Source organism: Condylura cristata, unplaced genomic scaffold (assembly GCF_000260355.1).
Source record: "Condylura cristata isolate star-nosed mole 26May11 unplaced genomic scaffold, ConCri1.0 scaffold00035, whole genome shotgun sequence".
Lineage (NCBI taxonomy): Eukaryota > Metazoa > Chordata > Mammalia > Eulipotyphla > Talpidae > Condylura > Condylura cristata.
In genome coordinates, this window is record NW_004567136.1 from 7,144,512 (window position 1) to 7,152,747 (window position 8,236).

Below are 8,236 nucleotides of genomic sequence, written 5' to 3' on the forward strand. Positions count from 1 at the left end.
TCTCCTGACCCACCCGCTGCTCCCCTCAGCAGTGTACTTCATCCATCTGCCTGTTCTGCTCCCCACTCTGTCTCTGGTGAATCCTCTCACTGCCCTGCATAAATAAACAAATCTTTTTAAAACACTGTTATTGCCAGAAACAATAGACACATGCAATGAAGTGGCAGATTACAAAATCAACGTGAAAGTACATAACCCTTTGTATATATAAATAACAAGCAGCAAAAGAAATTAAGAAAATACCTTCACTTATAATTGCTTCAAACAAATTAAATACCTTGGAAACAACCACACTAAGGTGGTAAAATGCTTATCCAATGCAAAGTAGAAGATATCAAAGGACTTGGATATCAATGTAGGGAGGTGGAATGTTATCACATGCTTGTGGATGGGTAGAATCAAAATATTTATTCTGCATGAAATGATATATAAATTTAATGTCATCTCCTTCAAAATACCAGCAATATTTTAAAAAGAAATTGAACAAAAATATTGAAATTTAGATAGAACCACAACCTAGAGAGAAAACATTTCAAACTGATTTCAAACTTTATTACAAAGCAATAGTACCCAAAACAATATGGTATTTATTTGCATAAAATAGATATTAGGCCAGTAGAATACAAATGAAAGTCCAGAAATCAATCCATGTACATATGGGTACCTAAGTTAAGATAAAGCTGTAATCATACTGTGGAGAAAAAACATTCCCTTTAATAATGTTGGGAAGATTGGAAAGCCACACATAAAAGAATGAAGTTGGATCACTTGCTAACTCTATACACAGAAATAAACACCAAAGGATTAAAATTTTAGATACAAGATCTACAATAGTAACAGAACAGCAGTGCTGTGTTTCATGACATTGATGTTTTTGGTGACTCAACCACTGTGGCAAGGGAAATAAAAACAAAATAAACAATTAGGATTACCTCAAGTTTAAAAGCTTTTGACAGCAAAAGAAAACACAAGATTAAAAAGACACCCTATGAAGGCCCTCCCTGGTGGTGCAGCGGGTTAAAGCACTGCACTAAGAAGCTGAAGCCACTTCCGCATGAGTTCGATCCCCGCCTGCCCTGGAGGAGATCCACATGGCACGGCAGACCTCTCCTGACCCACCCGTTGCTCCCCTCAGCAGTGTACTTCGTGGATCTGCCTGTTCTGCTCCCCTCTCTGTCTCTGGTGAATCCTCCGCACCTCTGGCCTGTACCCTAGTTCTGTATGAGTAAATAAATCTTTAAAAAAAAAAAAAAGACACCCTATGAAAAGGGAGAAAATTTTCACACAATATATAACTAGTAAGCTGTTGATATCCAAGACATATTTAAAAAAAAAAAAATTCACACAACTCAATTAAAAAAGAACAATTAAAAAATGGGCAGCAGATATGGACAGTTCAGCAAAGTGGATGTCCAGAAAGCTAACAGAGACTGGAAAAGTGTTAATCTTTGCATCCTGTAACAGAGATGCAAGAGGGAGAAGGAGGTCCGGGAAGGAAGGCGATAGGGGTTGGCCCTGGAGCATCAGTGGAGGGTGAGTTAAGCATGTTCATATATGAAAGTGCGAAGTTGTAGCCCCCAAATTACAGGTGTCAAGCAATTGGCAAATTAATAAAAGTACAGTTCTCTGATATTTAGAAGAGCTGAAAGAAATGGAATATAATCATGGAATGATTTCCTTGACCGTGAGAAAGGCTCTGGTGTTTGAGTCTGGTTTGCTTTGAGAAGAGTCTGCCTAATTGTCAGTTTACATGTGACGTATTCTAGTAGTGACAGTTGGGATGGTCTATGACATCACCAGTTGACCTCAAACAGTGAATCACTTCACCAATAAAATAGTTTCTTTCAGAAACAACAGAAAAGAATTTGGATAGCAGGATGCATCTCAAGGTGAAACAGGCACGTGCTTCCCTCAAACAAGAAAAATCTTCCTTATGTAGACGTTAGAGGCGCTATTATAAACTAAGAGTCCATTGGAGGAAAATGGGAGTCCAAAGTGTGGCTTCCTCTCATTTGCTGGGTCACAGCAGCTCCCATTGGCTGAGCTTGTTGCTGGGCAAGGAGAAGCAGCTGAGGCCGCAAAATGGCGTCACTTCCTGTTAGAGATGCAAGACCTGCTGTTTTACGTTGGTTTCTGGAGCTTGCACTACGTGTGCAAGTGTGCGGTGCTGTTTTCTAGTCCCCAACCTCATTTCAGTGAGGTTTCTGCATATTAGTTTTCACAGGCCTGTTATTGGACATATTTCTCCCTTGAGATCCATCAAGTGAACACACTGGCATTACATTTATAACTAGTTAGGACTTTTTTCTTGGGTTACTTGAAAAATTGAAATAAGACACCTTTCCTCACAACTAAAGGTGTTTGTTGCCAAGAGAGAGTATTTTCTACCTCTAAATTGCAGAGTATTTTGCTGTTGTTCATTTCTATAAGACAGACAAAGGTAGTATCGCTTACCAGCAGGAAATAGTGTAGTGTGTTGACTGTCAGTTTGCCTATAAATTGTGTTTGGAGTTTGTTTTTGTTTGTTTTTGTGTTTTTATTTTTTGAGTCTGCAGTAAAGAGAAAAGATTTCTCTAACAAGTTTGTTGACAAATAAATCATTTTTGGTGTCCTGGAGCATTCATTGCTGGAAAATATCCTCTCTTAATTGTGTATCTCAATATGCACAATGAATGATAATTTGATAATTATGGGAAGGAGAAGATGAATAGTGAGCTGAAAAATGAAATTAATTGGTAACAGCTTTCCCACAATATGGATGAGTTTTATGACAAATGACTAGTGGAATCAGTAACATTTGGGAGTAATCATAAATAGCCAGACTCTTTGAACCATCTCTATGGGCAAAAGAAGAGCACCTTCAGATGGGGATTTTGAAAGGTCTCTTGAGTAGCACTCAATGCTCCCTGGATTGGTACTGAGGGCTTATTTCTATCAAAAGCATTTTTTGTATCAGAAATGTATAAAGCAAACAGCACTACCTATGGTGTTCTTTAATGATGTGTTGAGGATGGCAGGCTCATCTCCAAGAAAGATGTTATAGGTCAATGGTGACATACCCACTGTTACAGGTCAATGGTGACATACCCACTGTTAAAGGTCAATGGTGACATACTCACTGTGGGGCACCTGACACACAAATCCAGCAGCATGCCTTTGCAATTGGTGTCATGTAGGACAGATGAGGTTGGAACCTGTATGCAGTCTGTATTGACTGCTTTGGCAATGCCGCTGGAGTTGTGAACCAGCTGGTGAAAAAAGAACAACGTATTGTAGTAGCTAAGGAAAAGTGCATTGGGTGAGACATCCTGAGAGGTCAGAGTTTGAGGTCCTACAATTATAATATATGACATTTAATCTGAATCTTTGGGAGTGATTTCTTTGGTCTGATCATGTATAAAACAGACAGTAAATAAATGAATTTTATATTATAAACACAGTTGAAAAGTTCTTGCCCCATTCCTTTTTACTAAAGTCTAGCATCCAGTTTTAACCTTTTGAATTATTTTTCTTGTGACAAATAGTGACTGTGTTATTCTTTATTGGTATTTCCTTTGTTTTTGTATGGGTTGAAAGTGGTTTGTTAGTAATTTGTATTTATGTCTTGCAGTTATTTGGAAAACATACCTTCTTATTTAACTCTATGAATCTTCTTATGTTTTTCAAAAAAAAAGTGTTTGAAAAACTATTTTTTCTACTTATCAGAGCCAAGTTTGAAGTCGCAAATGAAGATTCTGCAATGTGCAGAATTTAGTTCACTTCTGCTCCAGTAACCACCAATCTGTTCTGTATCCATTTTGCTTGTTCATTTGTTTTCCTTTCATACTCCATATATGAATGAAATCACACAGTATTTGTCTTTGTTCATCTGTCATTTCATTTAACACAGTACTATCAAGGTCTATTCTGTTGTCACAAATGACAGAATTTCACCCTTTTTTATAGCTGAGCAGGATTCCTTTGGATAGGTGGCTCGCTAGCTAAATGATTGTCTCACATTTCTTTATCCTTAATCTATCATTGGCCCTAACTTGCTTCCATATCTTAGTCACTGTAAATAATGCTGTAGTGAAAACAGGGATGCATGTATTTTTTCAAAGTAGCATTTTGACATTATTTGGATGAATTTCTGGAAGTGGCAGATCTGGATTATATGGTGTTTCTATTCTTAACTTTTTGAGGCCTCGTCATCCTGTTTTCTGTAAGGACTGTACCAGTATATATGCCCACCAACCAAAGGATCTCTTTTCTCCACACCTTCACCAACATTTGGTATCCTTTCTTCTTTTGATAATAGCCATTATTGGAATAGCGTGAGGTGAAATCTCATTGTGGTTTTGATTTGCATGATTTCCTCATAATAAGTGAGGATACACATCTCTGCATGTCTGTTGGCCATCTGCATGTCTTCTTTGGTGAAATGTCTGTTCAAATCTATTGCACATTTTCTAACTGGTTTTTTGTTGATGTTGTTGAGTTTTATGATATGAGTTCTTCCTATCTTTTTAGTCATCAAATCCTTGCCAGATATGTGATTTGCAAATATCCTCTGCTCTGTGGGTTCCTCTGCTCTGTGGGTTGCCTTTCATTGTGCTAAAGCTTCTTAACTCGATATAGTCCCATTTGTTTATTTTTACCTTTTTTTCTCTTAGTGTTGGAGTCAAATGCCCACAGGCATGTCTCAGGTCACTGTTAAGGAGTTTATCATCTGCGCTTTCCTGCACACTGTAGTTTTAGTTCTTACATCTACTTGGAATTACTATTTGTATGTCATCCTTTTTCCTGTGACAGTCCAGCTTTCTCAACATCATTTATTAAAAAGACTTTACTTTCTCTACTGTGTGCCCTTAAGTCTTTCATTGTAAATTAGTTGTTCATATATATTTCTGGGTTTGTTTCTGGGCTTTTTTTTTTTTCCCTATGGAACTGTGCATCAGTTTTTGTTCCAATACCATGCTGGGAGTATGATACCTCCATTTTTTTCTTTGCCCTCAGAATTTCTTTGAGATAGCTCATGCTCATGGATTGGAAGAATTAACATTGTTAAAAACAGCCATTTTAGGTGATGGCACAGGGTGATTTGGTGATGGGAAGCCCACGGGAATTACAACTGAGATGGAAGAATGCACAAAATGATGTAAGAATAAACTATTATGTTATTTAAAAAAAACAGCCATTTTACCCAAAAGCCTTATCAAAATCCCAACAGTATTCTTCACAAAAAGAGAACAAAAATCCTAAAACTTTCTAAGTGTGTTTGAGCACTCAAATAGCAAATCTCAATTCTTACTAGATATTGTATTTAAAACTTTCCAGATATTACATCATTGAATTCTCAGGAAACCTGCAAGGAGGAATTGCTATCCTCGTTTCACACTGGAGGAAACAAGCATTTTAAATGTTATTAAAAGTTGGAGATCGCCCATCACAGGGGAAGAGTCAGAGTTTAAATCCAGGCCTCATTTCCATACTATATAATACAATGTCTTTTATCAATGATTTTCATAGCTTTATATTTTCTTTAAGTATTTACAGAGACGATGCTCCCCGTTCTCCATTGTAGAGGCTTTTTTCATTGCCTTTTTTTATGTCTACTCTTTATTAATACAACCTTTTATTTTAAAAATGACTGCAGACTTAGGTTTTTGCAATTATTTTAGAACAATTTTCCTCCTCCTCTCGCTAACCTGACGGTGTGAACAGACTTCATGCCCGTTACAATGTTATTTACCTTGGGAGAAAGTGCTTAGTGGAGTAGCAGGTTTGGGTTCCTAAAAAACTCAGACTCCAATCGCGGTTGCGCTTTGTAACTTGGGCAAGTTTTTTGTTTGTTTGCTTGTTTTTAGCTGGTTCCATGCCAAGGTAGCCCAGGTAAATTACCTGCCACATAAGGGAAGCGGTTGCCATTACCCGGCAGGGTCTGGGTCTGTTGGGACTCCCTCCGCCTCCCCCCACGCATCCGGCGCCCCGGCTTGGCCTCGAGGGACCCTGGTCCCAGGATGCACCGCTGCACTGACTGACCGCCTGGCGGAGTCGCCGTGGACCGGTCTGAGCCTCCGCCTCAGGACAGACGCCGAGAGGAGAAGGTGCGAGTGAGAGTGGCCTCAGGACAGACGCTGAGAGGAGAAAGGTGCGGGCGAGAGTTGCTGCTCTGAGCCCTTTGGCCAGAGCTGAGCTGGACTGGCGGGTGGCTCTCACTGGCCGGAGGAGGTGTCCTGCACGCCCGGCAGGGCCTCGTTCTCGCGCAGGTCGAGCCAGGTCCATGTTCCCGCGTAGGCCGCGCCCGGCCCGGTCCGCAGACCCAGAACCCAGCACCCTTGTCCTGGACCCCCGCAGCCCCAGGAGGCCATGTCCCAGGCCCCTCCGCCACCCATCTCCACCCGCACAGCAGCAGCACCCCGTTACCAGGCCCCCCGCTGGCCCAGCCGAGCTTGGCTGTGTTTCAGCGGGAGTCGCCGCCGGTCCCGCCAGCCCACTGCATCCTCGGCTTTGCAAACTCCGTAGGGCCGGTCCCAGGGCTCCTCTCCCGAGGGGTTTTTATCTCTGCCTGTGCCTTTTGGGTTACTGTGATGCACACCGAGAGGCAGGTTGCTGGGTTGGCTCCATCTTCTTTGGACAATAGCTCTATTCTGGTGAGTGAAGATTGAGTCCAGATTTGGGAGGAGATTCACAAGAAACTCTGGAGGCTGTCCAAAAGTGCACTGAAGGGCCTAAATATCATTCCACAAGTGAATGTGGCCTTTTTACCCCTCCCCCAAAGCCCTATTGAGTGGGGTTTTGTTCCCCGCAGGTGAAAGCTATTGCTCGTAGGGCATGATTCTAAACAAGTACCAAACACACCCTTATATTTACTCTCTAATTCAACAGAGTTCATCCTGGGCCAGGGTGTATATTTAGAACCAATGGTTCTAGGTGCTGAGACCCCACTATGAGAAAGTCACCCTCCCACTTCCTTGTAGTCCTAGTTTAGAACCCTAAATCACCTTCTGCTATTTGATGTTTACCCCAGTTTTTCTTCATTTCATTAAACAATGTCTTCATTTGGAATGAGGAAAAAAGTCTTAAGTACTAAGTGGAGTTGTAGAAAGGTTAAGCTTCTCAGTTAGGCTGAGTTGGACAGTTCGAACTGTGCTTCATCATCCACTAATGGGTTTGTTAACCAGTTGAGTAGGTACCGACTAGCATTTTTTAGAGTCTAGATTAGACTAGAATAGGTGATAGGCTATGGGTTTAACTCTAGTTTTGTGAAACAATGGTTTTAGTTATACATAGTTGTTGGTATATGTATTAGGTCATCATGTAAAAGGTCATTATAGTGGATGACATTAAAAAATTAAGTGACTGGTTCAGACCAGAATAAATGTCATAAAATCAGAAAGTACCTTCACAATAGTCATAATCTATCTTGATATTAGTTATTAATATGATTGCAAGAGTCAGATGGCATTTCGGCCCTAATTAACTCCTGCTTTACATTTGCTTTACTTGATATTAGAATGGCATGTCTTGGGTATCTGATCTATCACAGTATAGATCATTGTTGACTTGTAAGGAATGGAATGCAGAATTGCTCCAATACGTGAGAGCAGTGGCCCTGTTGGTTTCCAATCATGGAAGCTATGAGGCAGTCAAGGTTCCTGTGAAAGTGCGTGTGATTTATGGTAAATTGTTGTGTGGATCCTTGAGGATTGTTGCTTCTGCATAGTCTGTACTGAACCCCAGGAATGAAGTTTAACAGTCTATAAGTTTTCCTGTCTGTTCCCCTTGTTATGTCACTCCCTTCAAAAGCTTAGAACCTTGACGTAGAGCATTCCTGAGACTAAGGGATCTTGCTGTTGACAAGATGAATTTCTTTTCAGTTTTGATAAAAGATTTTTTTAAATATAAAACTAAAATGTGAAACCATTGATGCTTATTGCAATAATTATTTTTGCATTTTGTGTTTGTATTTATTTGTTGATTGATTTTTTGATCTTAAGGATTTACCTCACTAAAAGTTTGGAGTGTGTTTGTTGCCAGTTCATCATCTAATATTTAGATGGAGCACTTAATTATAGCTGGCTAATGTTCTGTTTTGCAAATGGGCCTTGAAGACAGTTTACATAATCAAGCAAACTATTTTTAATTTGACCATACTTACTGGTGTTGTAACTGTTCAGATAGGAGTTCCAAAAATGTTTGCGTGAATGAATATTATAATTATAAATTACACCTCTAAACAATAGGTGATACACAG